The 25,983-nt window shown below is 47.6% G+C and overlaps 1 long non-coding RNA gene across 1 annotated transcript; it reads left to right on the top strand.

The window, feature by feature from the left end:
• Positions 1–12,093: 12,093 nt before the first annotated feature.
• On the top strand, positions 12,094–17,087 carry LOC123159140 (uncharacterized). The gene is made up of 3 exons (XR_006479531.1): positions 12,094–12,557; positions 15,403–15,479; positions 16,132–17,087. It is a non-coding gene; the product is annotated as an uncharacterized lncRNA (long non-coding RNA).
• Positions 17,088–25,983: the final 8,896 nt, after the last annotated feature.

The following is a 25,983-nucleotide window of genomic DNA, read 5'->3' as shown; positions in this document are numbered from 1 at the left end:
CCACCAGTACTTGTTGATCATGTTGTTCAGTTCTTCACATAGGCCCTTAGTGATCTCAAAACAAGCCATAGTATAGACTGGAATTGCTTGCGCTATGGCTTTTATCAAAGTTTCCTTCCCTGCTTTTGAGAGTAACTTCTCCTTCCAGCCTCAGATCTTTTTCCAAATTCTTTCCTTCACATATTCAAAAGTCTTCGCTTTTGCTTGTCCTACATATGTTGGAAGGCCTAGATATTATGATGATAGACCCCTCCACATCAATCTGCAAGATGTCCTTCATTTCCTGTTTTTGCCATACCTTTGTGTTCTTACTAAACAAAATAGATGATTTATCCTTATTAATCATTTGACCTGAACAAGCTTCATATGTGTTCAAAATGCGGTTAACTTCCTGGGCATTACTTGAGTTAGCCTCCATCAACAACAAAGAATCATCCGTAAATAGCAGATGGCTAACACTAGGGGCTCCCCTACAGATTTTGATTCCTGTGAGTGAGCCATTCAGTTCAGCCTTGTGAAGCAAGGCTGAGAACCCTTCTGCGCATATCAAGAAAAGGTATGGGGAGATAGGATCTCCTTGACGAAGACCTCTTTGAGGTATAATTGCGTCGGTGACGTTTGTGTTGATTTTGATCTGGTACTTGACCGTGGTAATGCACTTCATGATCAACTTAATCCAATCTCTGTCAAAACCCAATTTTTCCATCATACCCTTCAAAAAGGGTCATTCAACGTGGTCATAAGCTTTACTCATGTCAAGCTTGACGCTGCGTACCCCGAAGTGCCACTTGTTTTCCTATGTAGAAAATGTGTTAGCTCGTATGCCAATAAAATATTATTAGAGATTAGGCGCCCCGGCACAAATGCACTTCGGTTAGGGGAAATAATGTCAGGGAGGATTACTTTAAGCCTATTCGTTATTACCTTCGCGATTAGCTTATACACCACGTTGCAAAGGCTTATGGGCCTGAGGTCTTTTATCTTTGATGGATTAGAATTCCTCAGGATTAGTACAATAAATGTCTCATTCCATCCTTCCATCCTTCAGGCATGTCTCCCCCTCGCAGAGTACCCAACACTTCCTTCACCACTTGATCCCCAACTATTGGCCAGGACTTTTTGAAGAATATTGCTGGCATCCCATCTGGTCCAGGAGCTTTTAAATCTCCAATGCTATTTAGGGCTTCTCTAACCTCCTCTTCAGTATATTCCGCACAAAGGATGCTATTCACTTCCTCTGTCACTTTCGGATGTACAACTTGCATGATTTCTTCATTATTTTCATGTACCGAGGAGGAAAAGATATTGAAGAAATAATTTGCAATATGCACTTTTAGAGGGTTATCACCCTCGACCCAGCTTCCATCATCCCTCTTTAGCTTCCTAATAGTGTTCCTCCTTTTCCTTCCAGAAGCAAATGCATGGAAGAATGCGGTATTTTTGTCTCCTTCTTGTAACCATTTGACATGAGCACGCTGCCTCCAGTGAGTGTCTTTTTGATGCTCCAACCGGTCAAGCTTCTCACGAAGGTAGTGTTCTCTTGACACTTTGTCCTGGCTAATCTTGAAGGAAATATGCCCTAGAGGCAATAATAAAGTTATTATTTATTTCCTTATAATCATGATAAATGTTTATTATTCATGCTAGAATTGTATTAACCGCAAACATAATACATGTGTGAATACATAGACAAACAAAGTGTCACTAGTATGCCTCTACTTGACTAGCTCGTTAATCAAAGATGGTTATGTTTCCTGACCATGAACAATGAGTTGTTGTTTGAGTAACGAGGTCACATCATTAGTTGAATGATCTGATTGACATGACCCATTCCATTAGCTTAGCACCTGATCGTTTAGTATGTTGCTATTGCTTTCTTCATGACTTATACATGTTCCTATGACTATGAGATTATGCAACTCCCGTTTGCCGGAGGAACACTTTGGATGCTACCAAACGTCACAACGTAACTGGGTGATTATAAAGGAGCATTACAGGTGTCTCCAAAGGTACATGTTGGGTTGGCGTATTTCGAGATTAGGATTTGTCACTCCGATTGTCGGAGAGGTATCTCTGGGCCCTCTCGGTAATGCACATCACATAAGCCTTGCAAGCACTGCAACTAATATGTTAGTTGTGAGATGGTGTATTACGGAACGAGTAAAGAGACTTGCCAGTAACGAGATTGAACTAGGTATTGGATACCGACGATCGAATCTCGGGCAAGTAACATACCGATGACAAAGGGAACAACGTATGTCGTTATGCGGTCTGACCGATAAAGATCTTCGTAGAATATGTAGGAGCCAATATGGGCATCCAGGTCCCGCTATTGGTTATTGACCGAAGACGTGTCTCGGTCATGTCTACATTGTTCTCGAACCCGTAGGGTCCGCACGCTTAAGGTTACGATGACAGTTATATTATGAGTTTATGCATTTTGATGTACCGAAGGTTGTTCGGAGTCCCGGATGTGATCACGGACATGACGAGGAGTCTCGAAATGGTCGAGACGTAAAGATTGATATATTGGAAGCCTATGTTTGGACATCGGAAGTGTTTCGGGTAAAATCGGGATTTTACCGGGTTACCGGGAGGGTTACCGGAACCCCCCGGGAGCTATATGGGCCATAGTGGGCCTTAGTGGAAAAGAGAAGGGGCTGCCCTGGATGGGCTGCGCGCCTCCCCCCTCCCCTAGTCCTATTAGGACTAGGAGAGGTGGCCGGCCCCCTCCTCCTCTTTTCCCCCTCCGGGGAATCCTAATTGGAATAGGATTGGAGGGGAGTCCTACTCCCGGAAGGAGTAGGACTCCTCCTGCGCCTCTCTCTCTGGCCGGCGCCTCCTCCCCCCCTTGGCTCCTTTATATACTGAGGTAGAGGCACCCCAAAAGACACAAGTTGATCCACGTGATCTATTCCTTAGCCGTGTGCGGTGCCCCCTGCCACCATATACCTCGATAATACTGTAGCGGAGTTTAGGCGAAGCCCTGCTGCTGTAGTTCATCAAGATCGTCACCACGCCGTCGTGCTGACGGAACTCTTCCCCGACACTTTGCTGGATCGGAGTCCGGGGATCGTCATCGAGCTGAACGTGTGCTCGAACTCGGAGGTGCCGTAGTTTCGGTGCTTGATCGGTTGGATCGTGAAGATGTACGACTACTTCCTCTACGTCATGTCATCGCTTCCGCAGTCGGTCTGCGTTGGGTACGTAGACAACACTCTCCCCTCGTTGCTATGCATCACATGATCTTGCGTGTGCGTAGGAAATTTTTTGAAATTACTACGAAACACAACAGTGGCATCCGAGCCTAGGTTATTTATGTTGATGTTATATGCACGAGTAGAACACAAGTGAGTTGTGGACGATACAAGTCATACTGCCTACCAGCATGTCATACTTTGGTTCGGCGGTATTGTTGGACGAGACGACCCGGACCAACCTTACGCGTACGCTTACGCGAGACCGGTTCCCTCGACGTGCTTTGCACATAGATGGCTTGCGGGCGACTGTCTCTCCAACTTTAGTTGAACCGAGTATGGCTACGCCCGGTCCTTGAGAAGGTTAAAACGGAGTCTATTTGACAAACTATCGTTGTGGTTTTGATGCGTAGGTGAGATTGGTTCTTACTTAAGCCCGTAGCAGCCACGTAAAACATGCAACAACAAAGTAGAGGACGTCTAACTTATTTTTGCAGGGCATGTTGTGATGTGATATGGTCAAGGCATGATGCTGAATTTTATTGTATGAGATGATCATGTTTTGTAACCGAGTTATCGGCAACTGGCAGGAGCCATATGGTTGTCGCTTTATTGTATGCAATGCAATCGCGATGTAATTCTTTACTTTATTACTAAACGGTAGTGATAGTCGTGGAAGCATAAGATTGGCAAGACGACAATGATGCTACGATGGAGATCAAGGTGTCGCGCCGGTGACGATGGTGATCATGACGGTGCTTCGGAGATGGAGATCACAAGCACAAGATGATGATGGCCATATCATATCACTTATATTGATTGCATGTGATGTTTATCCTTTTATGCATCTTATCTTGCTTTGATTGACGGTAGCATTATAAGATGATCTCTCACTAAATTATCAAGAAGTGTTCTCCCTGAGTATGCACCGTTGCCAAAGTTCGTCGTGCCCAGACACCACGTGATGATCGGGTGTGATAAGCTCTACGTCCATCTACAACGGGTGCAAGCCAGTTTTGCACACGCAGAATACTCAGGTTAAACTTGACGAGCCTAGCATATGCAGATATGGCCTCGGAACACGGAGACCGAAAGGTCGAGCGTGAATCATATAGTAGATATGATCAACATAACGATGTTCACCATTGAAAACTACTCCATCTCACGTGATGATCGGTCATGGTTTAGTTGATTTGGATCACGTAATCACTTAGAGGATTAGAGGGATGTCTATCTAAGTGGGAGTTCTTAAGTAATATGATTAACTGAACTTAAATTTATCATGAACTTAGTACCTGATAGTATCTTGCTTGTTTATGTTGATTGTAGATAGATGGCTCGTGTTGTTGTTCCGTTGAATTTTAATGCGTTCCTTGAGAAAGCAAAGTTGAAAGATGATGGTAGCAATTACACGGACTGGGTCCGTAACTTGAGGATTATCCTCATTGCTGCACAAAAGAATTACGTCCTAGAAGCACCGCTGGGTGCCAGGCCTGCTGCTGGAGCAACACCAGATGTTATGAACGTCTGGCAGAGCAAAGCTGATGACTACTCGATAGTTCAGTGTGCCATGCTTTACGGCTTAGAATCGGGACTTCAACGACGTTTTGAACGTCATGGAGCATATGAGATGTTCCAGGAGTTGAAGTTAATATTTCAAGCAAATGCCCGAATTGAGAGATATGAAGTCTCCAATAAGTTCTATAGCTGCAAGATGGAGGAGAACAGTTCTGTCAGTGAGCATATACTCAAAATGTCTGGGTATAATAATCACTTGATTCAATTGGGAGTTAATCTTCCAGATGATTGCGTCATTGACAGAATTCTCCAATCACTACCACCAAGCTACAAGAGCTTCGTGATGAACTATAATATGCAAGGGATGAACAAGACTATTCCCGAGCTCTTCGCAATGCTGAAAGCTGCGGAGGTAGAAATCAAGAAGGAGCATCAAGTGTTGATGGTTAACAAGACCACTAGTTTCAAGAAAAAGGGCAAAGGAAAGAAGAAAGGGAACTTCAAGAAGAACGGCAAGCAAGTTGCTGCTCAAGAGAAGAAACCCAAGTCTGGACCTAAGCCTGAAACTGAGTGCTTCTACTGCAAGCAGACTGGTCACTGGAAGCGGAACTGCCCCAAGTATTTGGCGGATAAGAAGGATGGCAAGGTGAACAAAGGGACTACGGAATAAGCGGGCACTGGCAAAGGACGAGGTGACGATGCGCGTGGGAAATGGTTCCAAAGTTGATGTGATCGCGGTCGGCACGCTACCTCTACATCTACCTTCGGGATTAATATTAGACCTAAATAATTGTTATTTGGTGCCAGCGTTGAGCATGAACATTATATCTGGATCTTGTTTAATGCGAGACGGTTATTCATTTAAATCAGAGAATAATGGTTGTTCTATTTATATGAGTAATATCTTTTATGGTCATGCACCCTTGAAGAGTGGTCTATTCTTATTGAATCTCGATAGTAGTAATACACATATTCATAATGTTGAAGCCAAAAGATGCAGAGTTGATAATGAAAGTGCAACTTATTTGTGGCACTGTCGTTTAGGTCATATCGGTATAAAGCGCATGAAGAAACTCCATACTGATGGACTTTTGGAACCACTTGATTATGAATCACTTGGTACTTGCGAACCGTGCCTCATGGGCAAGATGACTAAAACACCGTTCTCCGGTACTATGGAGAGAGCAACAGATTTGTTGGAAATCATACATACCGATGTATGTGGTCCGATGAATATTGAGGCTTGTGGCGGATATCGTTATTTTCTCACCTTCGCAGATGATTTAAGCAGATATGGGTATATCTACTTAATGAAACATAAGTCTGAAACATTTGAAAAGTTCAAAGAATTTCAGAGTGAAGTTGAAAATCATCGTAAAAGGAAAATAAAGTTTCTACGATCTGATCGTGGAGGAGAATATTTGAGTTACGAGTTTGGTGTACATTTGAAAAACTGTGGAATAGTTTCGCAACTCACGCCACCCGGAACACCACAGCGTAATGGTGTGTCCGAACGTCGTAATCGTACTTTACTAGATATGGTGCGATCTATGATGTCTCTTACTAATTTACCGCTATCATTTTGGGGATATGCTTTAGAGACGGCCGCATTCACGTTAAATAGGGCACCATCAAAATCCGTTGAGACGACGCCTTATGAACTGTGGTTTGGCAAGAAACCAAAGTTGTCGTTTCTTAAAGTTTGGGGCTGCGATGCTTATGTGAAAAAGCTTCAACCTGATAAGCTCGAACCCAAATCGGAGAAATGTGTCTTCATGGGATACCCAAAGGAGACTATTGGGTACACCTTCTATCACAGATCCGAAGGCAAGACATTCGTTGCTAAGAATGGATCCTTTCTAGAGAAGGAGTTTCTCTCGAAAGAAGTGAGTGGGAGGAAAGTAGAACTTGACGAGGTAACTGTACCTGCTCCCTTAATGGAAAGTAGTTCATCACAGAAAACTGTTTCAGTGACACCTACACCAGTTAGTGAGGAAGCCAATGATAATGATCATGAAACTTCAGATCAAGATACTGCTGAACCTCGTAGATCAACCAGAGTAAGATCCGCACCAGAGTGGTACGGTAATCCTATTCTGGAAGTCATGATACTAGATCATGATGAACCTACGAACTATGAAGAAGCGATGGTGAGCACAGATTCCGCAAAGTGGCTTGAAGCCATGAAATCTGAGATGGGATCCATGTATGAGAACAAAGTATGAACTTTGGTTGACTTGCCCGATGATCGGCAAGCAATTGAGAATAAATGGATTTTTAAGAAGAAGACTGACACTGATGGTAATGTTACTGTCTACAAAGCTCGACTTGTCGCAAAAGGTTTTCGGCAAGTTCAAGGGATTGACTACGATGAGACCTTCTCACCCGTAGCGATGCTTAAAGTCCGTCCGAATCATGTTAGCAATTGCCGCGTTTTATGATTATGAAATTTGGCAGATGGATGTCAAAACTGCATTCCTGAATGGATTTCTGGAAGAAGAGTTGTATATGATGCAACCGGAAGGTTTTGTCGATCCAAAGGGAGCTAACAAAGTGTGCAAGCTCCAGCGATCCATTTATGGACTGGTGCAAGCCTCTCGGAGTTGGAATAAACGTTTTGATAGTGTGATCAAAGCATTTGGTTTTATACAGACTTTCGGAGAAGCCTGTATTTACAAGAAAGTGAGTGGGAGCTCTGTAGCATTTATGATATTATATGTGGATGACATATTGCTGATTGGAAATGATATAGAATTTCTGGATAGCATAAAGGGATACTTGAATAAAAGTTTTTCAATGAAAGACCTCGGTGAAGCTGCTTACATATTAGGCATTAAGATCTATAGAGATAGATCAAGACGCTTAATTGGACTTTCACAAAACACATACCTTGACAAGATTTTGAAGAAATTCAAAATGGATCAAGCAAAGAAAGGATTCTTGCCTGTATTACAAGGTGTGAAGTTGAGTAAGACTCAATGCCCGACCACTGCAGAAGATAGAGAGAATATGAAAGATGTTCCCTATGCATCAGCCATAGGCTCTATCATGTATGCAATGCTGTGTACCAGACCTGATGTGTGCCTTGCTATAAGTTTAGCAGGGAGGTACCAAAGTAATCCAGGAGTGGATCACTAGACAGCGGTCAAGAACATCCTGAAATACCTGAAAAGGACTAAGGATATGTTTCTCGTATATGGAGGTGACAAAGAGCTCACCGTAAAAGGTTACGTTGATGCAAGCTTTGACACTGATCCGGACGATTCTAAATCGCAAACCGGATACGTGTTTACATTAAACAGTGGAGCTGTCAGTTGGTGCAGTTCTAAACAAAGCGTCGTAGCGGGATCTACATGTGAAGCGGAGTACATAGCTGCTTCGGAAGCAGCGAACGAAGGAGTCTGGATGAAGGAGTTCATATCCGATCTAGGTGTCATACCTAATGCATCGGGTCCAATGAAAATCTTTTGTGACAATACTGGTGCAATTGCCTTGGCAAAGGAATCCAGATTTCACAAAAGGACCAAACACATCAAGAGACGCTTCAACTCCATCCGGGATCTAGTCCAGGTGGGAGACATAGAGATTTGCAAGATACATACGGATCTGAATATTGCAGACCCGTTGACTAAGCCTCTTCCACGAGCAAAACATGATCAGCACCAAAGCTCCATGGGTGTTAGAATCATTACAGTGTAATCTAGATTATTGACTCTAGTGCAAGTGGGAGACTGAAGGAAATATGCCCTAGAGGCAATAATAAAGTTATTATTTATTTCCTTATAATCATGATAAATGTTTATTATTCATGCTAGAATTGTATTAACCGGAAACATAATACATGTGTGAATACATAGACAAACAAAGTGTCACTAGTATGCCTCTACTTGACTAGCTCGTTAATCAAAGATGGTTATGTTTCCTGACCATGAACAATGAGTTGTTATTTGAGTAACAAGGTCACATCATTAGTTGAATGATCTGATTGACATGACCCATTCCATTGGCTTAGCACCTGATCGTTTAGTATGTTGCTATTGCTTTCTTCATGACTTATACATGTTCCTATGACTATGAGATTATGCAACTCCCGTTTGCCGGAGGAACACTTTGGGTGCTACCAAACGTCACAACGTAACTGGGTGATTATAAAGGAGCATTACAGGTGTCTCCAAAGGTACATGTTGGGTTGGCGTATTTCGAGATTAGGATTTGTCACTCCGATTGTCGGAGAGGTATCTCTGGGCCCTCTCGGTAATGCACATCACATAAGCCTTGCAAGCACTGCAACTAATATGTTAGTTGTGAGATGGTGTATTACGGAACGAGTAAAGAGACTTGCCAGTAGCGAGATTGAACTAGGTATTGGATACCGACGATCGAATCTCGGGCAAGTAACATACCGATGACAAAGGGAACAACGTATGTCGTTATGCGGTCTGGTCGATAAAGATCTTCGTAGAATATGTAGGAGCCAATATGGGCATCCAGGTCCCGCTATTGGTTATTGACCGGAGACGTGTCTCGGTCATTTCTACATTGTTCTCGAACCCGTAGGGTCCGCACGCTTAAGGTTACGATGACAGTTATATTATGAGTTTATGCATTTTGATGTACCGAAGGTTGTTCGGAGTCCCGGATGTGATCACGGACATGACGAGGAGTCTCGAAATGGTCGAGACGTAAAGATTGATATATTGGAAGCCTAAGTTTGGACATCGAAAGTGTTCCGGGTAAAATCGGGATTTTACCGGGTTACCGGGAGGGTTACCGGAACCCCCCGGGAGCTATATGGGCCATAGTGGGCCTTAGTGGAAAAGAGAAGGGGCTGCCCTGGATGGGCTGCGCGCCTCCCCCCTCCCCTAGTCCTATTAGGACTAGGAGAGGTGGCCGGCCCCCTCCTCCTCTTTTCCCCCTCCGGGGAATCCTAATTGGAATAGGATTGGAGGGGAGTCCTACTCCCGGAAGGAGTAGGACTCCTCCTGCGCCTCTCTCTCTGGCCGGTGCCTCCTCCCCCCCTTGGCTCCTTTATATACTGAGGTAGAGGCACCCCAAAAGACACAAGTTGATCCACGTGATCTATTCCTTAGCCATGTGCGGTGCCCCCTGCCACCATATACCTCGATAATACTGTAGCGGAGTTTAGGCGAAGCCCTGCTGCTGTAGTTCATCAAGATCGTCACCACGCCGTCGTGCTGACGGAACTCTTCCCCGACACTTTGCTGGATCGGAGTCCGGGGATCGTCATCGAACTGAACGTGTGCTCGAACTCGGAGGTGCCGTAGTTTCGGTGCTTGATTGGTTGGATCGTGAAGATGTACGACTACTTCCTCTACGGCGTGTCATCGCTTCCGCAGTCGGTCTGCGTTGGGTACGTAGACAACACTCTCCCCTCGTTGCTATGCATCACATGATCTTGCGTGTGCGTAGGAAATTTTTTGAAATTACTACGAAACCCAACAAATCTCACCTCCTCCAAATCCTTTCTCAAATTCTTAATTCTCTTATCAAGATTACCCAACACATTTGTGTCCCAGTCCTTGAGATCATTAGCAACCCTACACATCATGCGTTGAATATTATTACTGTCACAACTCTGAATTGCATTGTTCCATTGTTTACAATAGCTTCACAATCTTCTTCCTGCAGCCATCTTGCTTCAAACTTAAAGGCATGAGCCCTTCTTCTGTAGATATGCGTACTATTTTCTCCTTCTATTTGAGCAGTTATAGGCCTGTGATCTAAGTGTCGTGGGTCACCGTTGATAACCTTGGCAAAGGGGAACCTCGCACACCAACTCCTTGAGCCTATAGCTATATCTAAGTCTCTCTTTAATGTATCGCCTGGCTTCCCAACTATTATTGCGCCAGGTGTATTTATCTCCCACATAACCCAGGTCTCTTAGGCCACAATCAGAAAGAGTCATCCTAAATTCCTCCATCTGGCCCTGCGCTCTAGCTGGTCCACCTTTCTTCTCGTGGTTGTACAAAATCTCATTGAAATCACCCATACACAACCAGGGAAGATCCATTTGATTACCGAGCAAGCGTAGCAACTTCCAAGTAATTATTTTCCTGTCACTCGCTGGTTCCCCATAGACACCGGTGAAACGCCATCTAAAACCATCTTTTTCCACCACTTCCACATCGATATGGTATCTTGAGTAATTATGCAGCTTCACATTTATTTATTTCTTCCAAAATAAAGCCAAGCCTCCACTTTTTCCAGCACAATCTCTTGCCACCATGTTATTCATTTCAAGCATCCATTTGAACTTTTCCATTCTCCTTTTGTCCAATTTTGTTTGGTATGGACTAGATGTACATGTTGAGCGATTTTCAAAAAAAAAAAGATGTACATGTTGAGGGCCTCTTTGGATTGAAGGATTTTCATAGGAATATTGGAGGATTCCAATCCATTGGATTTTTTCCTAAAGAAGCCCTTTGGATCAAAGGAACCACACCTCCAAAATTCCTATGGATGCATTCCTACACCTCAATCCTATAGAAATTTCAACATCCAGTATAACCTCTTTTTTACACTGATTCGCGTAGGATCGAGGCACTTTTCCTGTGTTTTTCCTGTGTTCCATCCAAATGACCATTCTTGTAGTTTTCCTCTATTTTGTAATCCTTTGTTTTGCACCTACAATCCCGTCAAATTCCTGTGTTTTTTGAATTCCTTTGTTTTCTAATCCTGTGATCCAAAGAAGCCCTGAGCGTGTCCCTTTCCCCCGGCAATCCTCTGAATTTCACCGTAGGACCGTGATTTCCCGTTTCCCCCCTTCTCATTTCAGTCTCTCCTCGTAGATTCCAACTCAGAAAAGGGGAAAATCTCTCCTCTCCATTCCGGCCAAAGCCCAACCAAACCCTCGCCTCGCCACCCCACCATGGCCGACGGCGGCGCTCCCCTCTCCACCACGGGCCACGGCGGGGTAGACCTCATCAGCGACCTCAACGACGACGTCCTCCGTGAGATCATCACCCGCCTCCCCGTCAGGGAAGCCGCCCGCACCGCCGTCCTTGCTTCCCGCTGGCGCTACCTCTGGCGCTCCAACCGGCTCGTCCTCAAGGACGTTGACATCCCCGAGCCCGCGCGCGACGCCGTAGTCCCCCGAGTCCTCGCCGACTACCCGGGCCACTTCCGCACCGTCATCCTCGCCGACTGCAGGCTCGCCTCCCTGGACCGTGAGCTCCCCGCCTGGCCGCGCCTCCTCGTCGACAAGCGCACGGAGAAACTCGTTCTCGCCAACAGATGGGTCATGGGCCAGCCTCACGCTGCAGGTGGGAGTGGGGTTTAGTGGGGCTAGCATCATTTAGTGGGGCTAGCATCATTAGCCCATTGAGAACCCACTTAACCCACTTAATCCATTGCCCTTACACTCCCGTGGACAGAAGAATAGAGGAAGCGCCGCCGCGCACGCGCGCACCCATCCCTGCCGCCGCCACTCGATGCTCGCCACCGCCGCGCCTCATCCCCTCCTCTTTCACCCTGCAATCAACCACTCCCAGCCTCCCTTCCCCGCAGCTTCTACCCTGGCCGAACGGAATGGCCAAGACGCCGGCATCTCCAACCCCGACCCCCAGGTCCCTGACACATCGCGACGGAACGTGGGCGCACGGAGCTTCACGGCACGACGACTGGCGGCGCGCAGGTGGGGCAGAACGGGATTTAGTCAGGCAGCGCGGCCTGGTTGTCCCATTCGAGGGTAGGCCGCATGAAGCTGTCACGCTCGCCGACGAGCACCTGGACCGACCTGTGCTTGAACGAGTCATCAGTGTGGGGCGAGGCTGGTCAGCTGGTGCACTCCTCGCGCATTTCCTGCCGGTCAAGCTTCAGCAGGTAAGCCACCGGATCGACCACGCGATCGATCACCATCCGTCGGTAGCTGGAGTTCTTCGTGCATCAAGCATCGTAGTAAACTTCTACTAATAAAATTCTAGTAATTCATAGAGGCCAACTGGGCAAGTGTAATTTTTTTTTGAGGGTACGCAAATTGGGTAGCTTTATAGAAGGAGAGAAAACAGCCATACAACCACATCTACCTCTTGCTACGAATAGCGAGCGTAGCACAACTCCACACCCGACACAAGTAAGAAACCACACACGACTACACACACCACACACGACTACACACTACGACATACAAGAGCCTACCCAAAACCGATATCCTCGCCGCGTCTTGACGGACGCCGGTGATCATCAAGGAACAGCAACTCCAGCTTCCCAGGAAGAGCCAACGACGACCGTACATAGCGCCAGAGAAGAACGATTCGGGCAGCGGTGCACGCCGGAGGAGCGCAACATAGGGCCTCATATCTCCAAGCACGAAGCTCCCAACAGAGAAACAACGTCAGAAAGACGCCGCCATCGTGCCGATCCTACGGATCAAGGCTTTCGCCCCGGAGATGGTTGCCGAAACAAGGCACCGTGAACAATGGCGCTACACTCGGCGACGCCTCCAGGAAGGGGAATGACACCCACGGGTGCCATCGACGCCGGTCCGACCAAGGCCGAACAGAATTTTCATCCGTAGCATTGCACATTTCCACGCCACCAAGCTTCCGGCCAGCCCCAAAAGATGCCTCACACCGCCAACACTGCAGCCACTTGCAGTCGGAGCCACACATCACTGCCGAGGAAGCACGCCTCAAGCCACCACCTTCAGCACACCAGGAACCGCAGCAACCACCAATCAATGTGGGGACCAGATCCGTCGCGATGGCCTTCACCCGCACCTAGGGACTGCCACACAAATGGACCTGACACGCACCATCAGCCACACTTCGACGCCAACTTCACCGAGGCATCACCACCGGCACCTCGCATGTAGGTGGTCGGGCGCCCGCTGCTCGCCAGGCCCTGCCTAGCCGAGCCTCGCAGCGCCGCCGCCTCCATGGCTGCGCAAGTGCTGCCGCCTCCGACGAAATCAGCGCACCACCCGCATCCACTCACCTGCTGCACCCCTCGTGCAGATCCAGGGGACCGCCGTCGAGCATCCCGCCGTGAACCAGCCTCCCGCAGCACCCGACCGGGAGCCATCCGACGCGCCAGATCTGGCCCGAGAGCCACGGATCCGCGCAAAGGAGGGCTGCCAGCCGGCCGACCCAACGCTGACCAAGGGAGCCACCACGGCGCCACGGGCCGGACGAGGCCGCGCCAAGCCGGGCAGGGCCGCGCCACGCCGCCCGAAGCAGGGCACCGCCGATCCCAGATGCCGCCGGCACGCCCCGTGCGACCTGGAACAAGGCCGCGCCACTCCGCCCAGACGGGAGCCACGCACGCGCCGAGCCTCGCCAGAGCCACTAGCTAGCTAGTAGTGCTGGGTACTCACGGAAGTGGGATCCCACTTATGCCCAGCTAATACACCTAAGCTGTATTGGGATGTTGGCTATCACCCACCAAACCTTGGTGGAACTAAGTGGGCTCTGGTGGGACGCCCAAGATCAATCCCACTTGCAGCCTGAAAAGAAATGCATGTGGGAGCTGTCACCAAGCCAAAATCCATAACAATGCTGAAACTTTCTTGCTAATACTACAAGATCCCAAAATGGCTCGTAATGAAGGAGTATGTTCAGTAGCTAACACTAACAGTGAACGAGGCAGGCAGAGCTTAAGGGCCAGGGACAAAACGCCGCTATTGTTGTCCCTGGCCTGGCCCTTAAGAATGAACTAGGTGGAATCGCACGCTCCGCTGCGCGCGGATATTATGCAATGGATAAAATGCTCCATTGCATGAGTACATTATAGCGTGTATATAAAAACTGCAATATGGTCAACATTGATGTTGTCCATTTGTACAACTTAGTTTATTTGAATGAGTAGTTAGTATGCTCATACAACAACATATATATAAACATTGATGTTGTACAACTTAGTTTATTTGTCAGTCATCGATATGTTTCTTTCGTATCTATCATTACTGTGAATTTGCATGACGAACATAGCACAGTTGTGTCTCAAACGAGGCACATCATAAGCAATATTCCTGTTGTGGAAGCGTCATCTGACAATCCCAAGCTTCCTCCTGAACTCAACGTGGGCTCGCTCCCACAAATTACAGTCCAAATTAAAGTAGCTGAACCAAGAACACATGTAAACCCATAAATCCTCCTGGCCCAGGCTCTCAAAGAGAAGACAATCTAAACAGAAGATGCTAATTGTAGCAAAAAGTGCAAACTCATAACAGTCTGTACCCACATATAGACATGGTCAGCTAATGATATACTCCAAATTCAGAACATTTGTGTGCCCTAGTAAACAGTGTTCTTATCAACACCAAATGTTCTGTAATGCCAACAAATTACAGTAAATTCCAATAAATTCCAATAAATCGAAATAATTCAAATAAATTGCGACAAGGATTTGATATACGAGGATTAGATAAGGCATACACAAGGACATGACATAAGGGCCTCTTTGTCCCCTCTTGACACAAGATTACACAAGGAGCACGAGGATTACACAATTCATCTTCCGATAATTTCTTTCTCCCCTCTATTGCATTTAGTATTGACAGCTCTCACTTCACATTAAGCAAATCAATTGGCTGCAGCCTGCAGGTATATGTATATGTGCTCTAACTGAACTTGGATGATTCACATAACTGAATTTATATGCACTCCACTTAATACCCAAGCTTTCATTAAGTAGTTTATGTTTGCTTATTTTGTTTTTCTCTCTGCAGGAAATACTTTGGCATGGTACAGTTTGACCAGCCACAGGACCAGATCAGTTAACCTACTCCCTTTACTCTGCATCAAGGTACAGATCTTTTAACTGAATTTTAACAGTCTGGTGATATTTTCACTGAATTTTGGCCTTATGGAAAGTTACAAAATCTGACCATTTAAGTTGCAAACAGAAGTTGCTTACAAATCTGACCATTTAAGTTGCAAACAGAAACTCAGAGTTTGGAGTACTGTTACAAATCTGACCATTTAAGTACAGTTTGGAGTACTGTTGCGAATCTGAATTTGCCTTAAGTACAGTTTGGACTATTGTTTTCTGGAGTGACCTGAACTGCCTTTGGAAACAAAAGGCATAAAAACACAGAGAAACAAAGCCATTTTACAGAAGTTGCTTTCATAAGTTGAAAACAGTACTCCAAACTGGCAGTACCAAACCGAATTTTGTACTCCAAACTTTCATAATTTGTGGAGTACTCCAAACTGGAGTAATTCCAGCAGTACCAAACAGTAATCCAAATTTGCATATATTTAGTGACTGCATATGTTCAGTGACTTAACAGTTTGACAGTTAGCAAAGTACAGTGACTGCGTATGTTCAAAATTGGATGATCTGCTCTAATTCCACAATGCTAGCAATAATTGATCTAGACAAACATTCAATTTCACCAGATGACTGTCAATTTCACCATATGACTATTAATTTCACTATACTTGATCTGCTTCAGTACCTATCCCAGCAGCAGCAGCAGAGGTGGGGGCTCTGGAGGAAGCCAAGGTCGGCGCTCAGGCAGACAGCAGCAGAGGCGGAGGTTCAATGCTGCATTGCTTGTACTGTCAAAAAGGTTCAGGCTCAATGCTGATTGCTGAAAATTGACAGTAAGTTTTAACAGTTTGGAGTACAGATTAACTAAAACCTGACATTTTAACTGAATTTTACCTTCTTCTTCCTTCCTGAGGAACACGAGCTCTGGCGGCAGCACAAGGAGCAGGCCAGAGGAGCACAGGGGAGCTACTACTGGAGCTCTGCTGCTGCTGATCAACACGAGCACGACAAGCGAGCAGTGGATCAATTTCACTCTGTATAAGCTGCAGGATCAGAGCGGAGTACCAGAGGCAACGGCGGAGGCCTTAGGGGTCGGGGTCGGGGAATCGGAGGGCGTCGGCGTCGCCCACCAGCAGTGGCGGCGGCATCAGAGGCGTCGGCCGCCACCACCACCTCAACTAGCCGGCTGGCCGAAGCGAACCAGCGTGGCGGCTAAAGCGGACCAGCGCGACGTAGGTGAGCGGCGGAATAGTGGGTGGAGTGGACCAGCGCGGCGACGGTGGGTGGCAGAGGACCCACTCGTCGGTGGGCGGCGGAGGTCCTCCTCATGGGCAGCGGAAGTCCTGTTCGTGGCCGGGCTCGGCGGCGGCTCATGACCTTCTCCTGGAGACGGCTGGCTGCGGCGGCTGGCCGTGGCGACGCGGGCGACGGCGGAGGAGTAGGAAGGAGACGGGGGCTTAATTTCCAGAGTTTTGAAAGTGGAAGGACTAAAATGCAAAAACAAAAAACAAATGTACTAAGCCCGCGACATGAGGTAGTGTACTACCCTCCGTCCAGTGTCAAAAAAACGTCTTACATTATGAAACGGAGGGAGTACTTAACACCCTTGGTGCTTGTCTGCCTGAGCTATCAACAACATTGCAGAGCTAAAACGTAAATACATGTAGACAAAGAGTTTCATTACTGGACTGAGAAATTGTGTTGACAACCTTCTCTTGTGTCCCATGTATGCTGCAACCTGTGATCACTTGTTCACGCTACAAACTAAAGATCCGAACGACCCTCCGCACGCACGATCGTTAATCCCTTGTGATCGCTAATCCCACCAGCACCGCGCTTGATCGCTAATCCCACCAGCGCACATTCTCTGCTTTTTTTTTCCTCATCTAGTTTCTTCTCTTTGAAAAAAAATCCGTACAAAGCAGGAGTTGAACCTAAAGACCTCTCCTTTCAAGGCTATCTCTGCTAACCAACTGGACTAACGAATCATTTATGGATGTCTATCGATTGACATCTAGTTTGTATACATATAACTATGTTTGAATTAACTGAAACAAAACTGCTCATGCTAGATATATCAGCCTACTCGTGCTAGATTTATCAGGTAATTCACACGGAATTTACCAGGCTACTCATGCTAAACATGTTAGGTTGTTAAATGTTAATGTCCAAGATACCATGATTTTTTAACGTAAGTTATCAGGTCTGTCGTTTATGTTCCAACAACCCTTCTCCCTCTAGTCAATGTTACCATAGTGCTTGTGTGTAACTTACCAGATCCCAGGTACATAAAAAATACCATGCTACTTCCCCTCCCCGAAGGTCAAAATTACCATGGTATTATATACACAAATTAACATGGTTGTGGTGCATTAATGATCATCTATTTACACATAAGCTATCAAGGGGTATTTTCAACAAATGATTTTCCCCTGTCAAAGTTACCAGGGTGTTTGTACGTAAATTATGGTGCTATTAACACAAAAGTTACTGGGGGTATGTTTTCATCAACTTTTTCCTCTCGAGTCAAAAAGTTATCATGTTGTTTGTATATAGGTTATCAACTTTGATGTGTGTAAATTATCATGTCATTTACACGAAAGATATCGGAGGGGGGGGGGGTATGTTTTCAACAACTTTTCCTCCCGGGTCTAAAGTGTTGGGGAACGTTGCAGAAAATAAAAAAAATTCCTACGGTTTCACCAAGATCCATCTATGAGTTCATCTAAGCAACGAGTGATAGGAGTGCATCTACATACCCTTGTAGATCGCGAGCGGAAACGTTCAAGAGAACGGGGTTGAGGGAGTCGTACTCGTCGTGATCCAAATCACCGATGACCAAGCGCCGAACGGACAGCACCTTCGCGTTCAACACACGTACGAAGCGGATGACGTCTCCTCCTTCTTGATCCAGCAAGGGGAAAGGAGAGGTTGATGAAGATCCAGTAGCACGATGGCGTGGTGGTGGATGCAGCAGAGTTCCGGCAGAGCTTCGCCGAGCTTCTGCGAGAGGGAGAGGTGTAGTAAGGGAGAGGGAGGCGCCAAGACTTCAGGGTGCGGCTGCCCTCCCTCCCCCCTCCTTTATATAGGCCCCCAGGGGGGCGCCGGCCCTAGAGATGGGATCTCTAGGGGGGCGGCGGCCAAGGGGGGTGGAGTGCCCCCCAAGGCAAGTGGAGGCGCCCCCTCCCCTAGGGTTCCCAACCCTAGGCGCAGAGGGGGGCCCAGGGGGGGTGCACCAGCCCACCAGGGGCTGGTCCCCTCCCCACTTCAGCCCACGGGGCCCTCCGGGATAGGTGGCCCCACCCGGTGGACCCCCGGGACCCTTCCGGTGGTCCCGGTACAATACCGGTGACCCCCGAAACTCTTCCGATGGCCGAAACTGCACTTCCTATATATTATTCTTTACCTCCGGACCATTCCGGAACTCCTCGTGACGTCCGGGATCTCATACGGGACTCCGAACAACTTTCGGTTTGCTGCATACTCATACCTCTACAACCCTAGCGTCACCGAACCTTAAGTGTGTAGACCCTACGGGTTCGGGAGACACGTAGACATGACCGAGACGGCTCTCCGGTCAATAACCAACAGCGGGATCTGGATACCCATATTGGCTCCCATATGCTCCTCGATGATCTCATTGGATGAACCACGACGTCGAGGATTCAATCAACCCCATATACAATTCCCTTTGTCAATCGGTACGTTACTTGCCCGAGACTCGATCGTCGGTATCCCAATACCTCGTTCAGTCTCGTTACCGGCAAGTCACTTTACTCGTACCGTAATGCATGATCCCGTGACCAAACACTTGGTCACTTTGAGCTCATTATGATGATGCATTACCGAGTGGGCCCAGAGATACCTCTCCGTCATACCGAGTGACAAATCCTAGTCTCGATCCGTGTCAACCCAACAAACACTTTCGGAGATACCTGTAGTGCACCTTTATAGTCACCCAGTTACGTTGTGACGTTTGGTACACCCAAAGCACTCCTACGGTATCCGGGAGTTACATGATCTCATGGTCTAAGGAAAAGATACTTGACATTGGAAAAGCTCTAGCAAAACGAACTACACGATCTTGTGCTATGCTTAGGATTGGGTCTTGTCCATCACATCATTCTCCTAATGATGTGATCCCGTTATCAACGACATCTAATGTCCATAGTCAGGAAACCATGACTATCTGTTGATCAACGAGCTAGTCAACTAGAGGCTTACTAGGGACATATTATGGTCTATGTATTCACACGTGTATTACGATTTCCGGATAATACAATTATAGCATGAATAAAGACAATTATCATGAACAAGGAAATATAATAATAATCTTTTTATTATTGCCTCTAGGGCATATTTCCAACAGTCTCCCACTTGCACTAGAGTCAATAATCTAGTTACATTGTGATGAATCGAACACCCATAGAGTTCTGGTGTTGATCATGTTTTGCTCGCGAAAGAGGTATAGTCAACGGATCTGCGACATTCAGATCCGTATGTACTTTGCAAATATCTATGTCTCCATCTTGAACATTTTCACGGATGGAGTTGAAACGACGCTTGATGTGCCTGGTCTTCTTGTGAAACCTGGGCTCATTGGCAAGGGCAATAGCTCCAGTGTTGTCACAGAAGAGTTTGATCGGCCTCGACGCATTGGGTATGACTCCTCGGTCGGTGATGAACTCCTTCACCCAAATTGATTCATGCGCTGCCTCCGAGGCTGCCATGTACTCCGCTTCACATGTAGATCCGGCCACGACGCTCTGCTTGCAGTTGCACCAGCTTACTGCTCCACCATTCAACATATACACGTATCCGGTTTGTGATTTAGAGTCATCCAGATCTGTGTCGAAGCTAGCTTCGACGTAACCCTTTACGACAAGCTCTTCGTCACCTCCATAAACGAGAAACATGTCCTTTGTCCTTTTCAGGTACTTCAGGATATTCTTGACCGCTGAACAGTGTTTCTTACCGGGATTATTTTGGTACCTTCCTACCAAACTTACGGCAAGGTTTACATCAGGTCTGGTACACAACATGGCATACATAATAGATCCTATGGCTGAAGCATAGGGGATGACACTCATCTCTTCTTTATCTTTTGCCGTGGTCGGGCATTGAGCCGAGCTCAATCTCACACCTTGCAATACAGGCAAAAACCCTTTCTTGGACTGATCCATTTTGAACTTCTTCAAAATCTTATCAAGGTATGTGCTTTGTGAAAGACACTACTAGGAAAAGGGCTATAGATGAAAATGACACTAATGGCGCACCAGACAAGTGGTGCGCCATTAGTATATACTAATGGCGCACCACCTTCTGATGTGCCATTCGTGTCGAAACTACTAATGGCGCACCTTGACCACGGTGCGCCATTAGTACCAATTTTTTTTTGAACTAGTGCGCCTGTCCAAACATACTAATGGCGCATCCCCTGGTGGTGCGCCATTACTAGTTGTAACTAGTAATGGCGCACCAGCCAGAAGGTGCGCCACTAATGTTATTTTTTTTATTATTGCTTTTATTCCATTTTTTGCAAAAGTTCTAATGGCGCACCACCAGGGGGTGCGCCATTAGTAACCTGGATTACTAATGGCGCATTTGTTGCTGGTGCGCCATTAGTAAGTGGGCAGCAACAAGATATTTTGGACAGCCTCTCCTCCCACACTCACTTTCTCCCCACTTCATTCTCTCCACCGCCTCCTCCTTGTCTCGGGTGCCTCCTCTTTTTCACCTCATTTCCATCATAGATTCATTCAAATTAAGTGGTTAAGTTACCTTGTTTTGCTAGGTAAGTAAGGGGGGAAGCTATATTTATGTTGTTCTCCCTACAACAATGTGCACATGCACTTTTTATGGCCTAGCTAGATCTATGTATGTTGTGGTGTTGCATATGTTTGTGGTGTTGCATATGTGTTTGTGTTTGGAGGTGTACCGGTATTTGAAATGCGATAGTTGCCAATATTTTGCCGGAATGTTGATTCATTTCCGTTTCGGCGAGAATTTTGGCATTAAGCATTCTTTTTGGTCCTATTTTTAGGGAAAGTCATGCCAAATTTTTTCTTGGTTCTAAAATATCGTTTTGCTCTACCCCGCAGGCGACCATGGTCCGCACGATGACCGAAGGCATCGTGAATAGGTTTTTGAGGTCCGCGAAGGCCGAGATGCTTCAAAAGAACGAGACGGAGATAAGATGTACGTGTCGAAGATGCAAGCTGAATAGCCTTATTGCGGCCCCGGATTCCGGGCAGATGCGGGACCACCTGCTCTTGCGTGGTTTCATGGATGGCTATCAGTGGCAAGGTGATGAAGATGACTATGAAGTCGTCCATGGGGGCCGGGCAAGAAATGAGGAAGGGCAACAAGACAACCACCGCGGCTCAGAGGGGGCGAGAAGACGAAGAATCCCCAGGAGATGATCACGATGGTGATGCTGTACACAGTCATCATGTAGAAGATGCAGGACATGACGATGATGCCGGCGGAGCAGACGACGCTGGACCATCGATGGGCTGGGTGCAGGACCCTCATATTCAAGAGCTGCTTCTCAAGCAGACGGATAACGCAAGAGCTGCCGCCCGAGAGAAAGCCAAGATGGATCAACTTGAGTTAGACGCGGTTACTCCATTGTATGAAGGATGCAGGCCCGAGGATACCCGCCTGAAAGTAACGCTCATGGCTCTGGAGATGAAGGTAAAACACAAAATGACCGACGCATGCTTCGATGAGAACATGTCATTCTAGCACGAACGTCTTCCCAAGGGGAACAAGTGCCCGACCAGTTTGGAGGAGGCAAAGAAAATCGTGTGTCCTCTGGATTTACCGCACGTGAAATACCATGTGTGCATGAACAATTGCATCATTTATCGGGACGAGCACGCGGAGTCTACCATATGTCCGGTGTGCGGTGTCACTCGATACAAGAAGAGGAAGAAAGCTCCTCGAAAAGTGGTGTGGTACTTTCCGATCACTCCTCGTCTGCAGCGGTATTTCGCGGACCCTAAGGTAGCAAAGCTCTTGCGTTGGCACGCGGATAGGGAGGAGAAGAAGCGAGAAGATGACGCAAATGATCCGGAGATAGATAAAAAAGACAAGATGCTGAGTCACCCTAAGGATGCGAGCCAGTGGCAAGCGTTGAACTTCGAATACCCAGAATTTGGGAACGATCCAAGGAACATCATGCTGGGCGCGAGCACCGATGGAGTCAATCCGTTGGCAGCCAGAGAAGCACACATAGCACCTGGCCTGTGTTCGTGTGGATGTACAACCTTCCCCCCTGGTTGTGCATGAAGAGGAAGTACATTCACATGAGTATGCTAATTGAAGGGCCGAAACAACCAGGGAACGACATCAATCTGTATCTGGGGCTGCTGAAAGAGGAGATTGACACGCTGTGGAAAACGCCAGCCAATACGTGGGACGCCGCAGAGAAAGAATATTTCCCTATGAGAGCCGCACTGCTCACGACGGTGCACGACTATCTCGGTTACGGATATCTTGCGGGGCAGGTAGTCCACGGATTTTCTGGATGCGTAAGGTGCATGGATGACACAACGTATCGCCAGCTAGATAGAGATCCCGGGTCTTCGAAAACCGTGTTCATGGGACATCGAAGGTGGCTTCGCGACGATGACCCGTGGAGGAAACGCAAGGATCTGTTCGATGGTGAAACCGAACCCCGAAAACGCCCGTGTACGAGGAGCGGCGAGGAAATAGACAAGCTGTTGAAAAATTGGAAAGACTGCCCACTGCCGGGAAAGAAGCAAAAGGCGCCAGAGCCGCTGCTGAAGGTATGGAAAACGAGGTCTGTTTTCTGGGACTTGCCGTACTGGAAGATCCACCGTGTGCCTCACAGCCTTGATGTCATGCATATCACGAAGAACGTGTGCGAGAGTCTACTTGGTACCCTGCTCAACATGCCAGAGAGGACCAAAGATGGGCCGAAAGCAAGGGCAGACTTGAAATCAATGGGCATCAGGCAGGAGCTTCATGCTATATATGATGATGATGATGATGATGAGGCGAAGCAGGACACAGAAAGTCGTCGCAAAGGCAAAAAGGCCAAGAAGACCAGAAATGACTACCCTCCCGCGTGCTTCACTCTAAGTCAGGAGGAGATCGAGCAGTTTTTCACCTGCCTCCTAGTTGTAAAACTTCCTTACGGTTACGCGGGGAAGATAAGCAGATACCTAGACCCAGCGAAGCAGAAGTTCAGCGGGATGAAGTCTCACGACTGTCACGTGCTGATGACACAGATACTTCCAGTTGCAATCCGTGGGATCATGGACGCGCACGTCCGTGAAACGCTATTTGGCCTATGCAACTTCTTCGACGTCATCTCTCGAAAGTCGATTGGCGTGAGGCAACTCAGAAGGCTACAGGAAGAGATCGTGGTGATACTATGCGAGCTTGAGATGTACTTCCTGCCCGCATTCTTCGACATTATGGTGCATCTGCTGGTCCATATAGTGGAGGATATCATCCAACTCGGGCCGACGTTCCTGCACAACATGATGCCGTTCGAAAGGATGAATGGTGTCATCAAAGGATACGTTCGCAACATGTCACGTCCAGAGGGAAGCATAGCCAGGGGCTTTCTGACCGAAGAGTGCATCTCCTACTGCACGAATTGTCTAGGCATCGAGAACCCCGTTGGTCTGCCCGTCAACAGGCACCTCGGCAGGCTCGCTGGATGGGGTCACCGTGAGGGTCGCCGCGAAATGCATGTCGACTTCGAGGGTCGACTCGCCGACTTTGAAAGAGCAAACCTAGTCACGCTACAACACATAGACGTGGTCGATCCTTGGGTGGTAGAGCACAAAACCTTTATTAAGAAGACGTACAATGACCGAGGCCAACAGAGGACGGACGGAGATATACTCAAAGAGCACAACTCATGTTTCACGCGTTGGTTCAAGCAGAAGCTTCTGTCGTACCCTTTACATGAGGATTCTTCCGCGGAAGAACAACTCATATTCGCCTTGTCACAGGGCGCCGAGCACAACCTGATGACCTATGAGGCGTACGATATCAACGGCTACACATTCTACACCGAGGCCAAGGACATGAAGAGCGATGGTTATCAGAACTCCGGGGTAACGATGGAATCCTACACCGGTAACGACAAGGACAGATACTACGGAAGGATCGAGGAGATCTGGGAGCTGAGCTACGCTGGAGAGAAGGTCCCGATGTTCCGTGTCAGATGGGCCAAGAGCGTCCTAAAAGAAGACCGGTATTTCACCACCATGGTTATACCCGAAGCCAAATCCAAGACCGCGGGCGCAAACGTCACCGCGAAAAATGAGCCATGGGTACTGGCTTCCCAAGTGGACCAATGCTTCTTCATTACCGACCCGTCAAAGACCAGTCGTGTTGTCGTGAGGAGAGGCAAAAGGAAGATCATCGGAATGGATGGAGTAGCCAATGAGCAAGACTTCGACAAGTACGGCGACCCGAGGATCGAACATGACGACGATGATGAAGTAGCAGCATACACCACAAGAAGAAGCAGGACCACCCTACCTAAAGGACGTCCGTTCCACAGAAGAACTCCATTTGGGAAAAAAGAAGGGCAAGAAGATTGTTAACAGATAGCTAGCTAAGATCGATTGTATTTAAATCGTAGCCTTCATTTCTCGATTGTATTTCATGGGCACTTTTTGAACTATCATGAATATTTTTAAATTTCATGGACACTCGATCTCGATCCCCCTCCATCTCGATCGCTATCCCACCTCGCCAGATCCGGTCCCCCTCGCCGCCGAGCACCCCCCGGTCCACCGGCCGCCACCGACCCCCCGCACCCTCGATTCCCCTACTCAACCGCCGCCGACCCCCCGCACCCCTCCCCTACTCAACCGCCGCCACCGACCCCCCGCACCCTCCCCCGCTCCACCGGCATTACTGTTTGATGATATTTTTAAAAAAATTATTACTGTCTTATAAAAAAAATTACTGTTATGATTTAAACAAGTTTGAACATATTTAAACACAAAAAAGTATCAAACAGCATTTTAAATGCATAAAAAAAATTTGTGGAGCCTAGGAATCGAACCCAGGACCTCCTGGTGTGAGAACGGGCACCTGACCAGTCGAGCTAGTAGAGGGGAGTTGATGTGGATAAGGTCAGGTGGGAGATAACCTGTTGGCTCGGGAAAAAAAATACTAATGGCGCACCAGGTCGAGGTGCGCCATTAGCATGTATATACTTATGGCGCACCGAGGGGTGGTGCGCCATTAGTATTGTGCCCCCCTACTTCTGATCCCCTCTCTCTCCCTCGCCCGAGCCCTCGCCCTCGATCCCCTCTCTCTCCCTTGCCCGAGCCCTCGCCCTCGATCCCCTCTCTCTCCCTCGCCCTCGCCCTCGCCCTCGATCCCCTTCCCCTCTCCTCTCCCGACGCCGCCGCCTCGCCGCCCTCAACCCCGGCCAGATCCGCCGCCACCTCTGCTCGAGCTGCTCCCATCGACCACGCCGCTGCTCGCGTGCTTCTTCTCTCCCGCGACCCCGCCATTGAAGGTCTCGCAAGGT

This window comes from Triticum aestivum, chromosome 7B, assembly GCF_018294505.1.
Source record: "Triticum aestivum cultivar Chinese Spring chromosome 7B, IWGSC CS RefSeq v2.1, whole genome shotgun sequence".
Classification (NCBI taxonomy): domain Eukaryota; kingdom Viridiplantae; phylum Streptophyta; class Magnoliopsida; order Poales; family Poaceae; genus Triticum; species Triticum aestivum.
The sequence above is the reverse complement of the archived record's forward strand: the minus strand, read 5'-3'. Positions and strand labels throughout refer to the sequence as shown.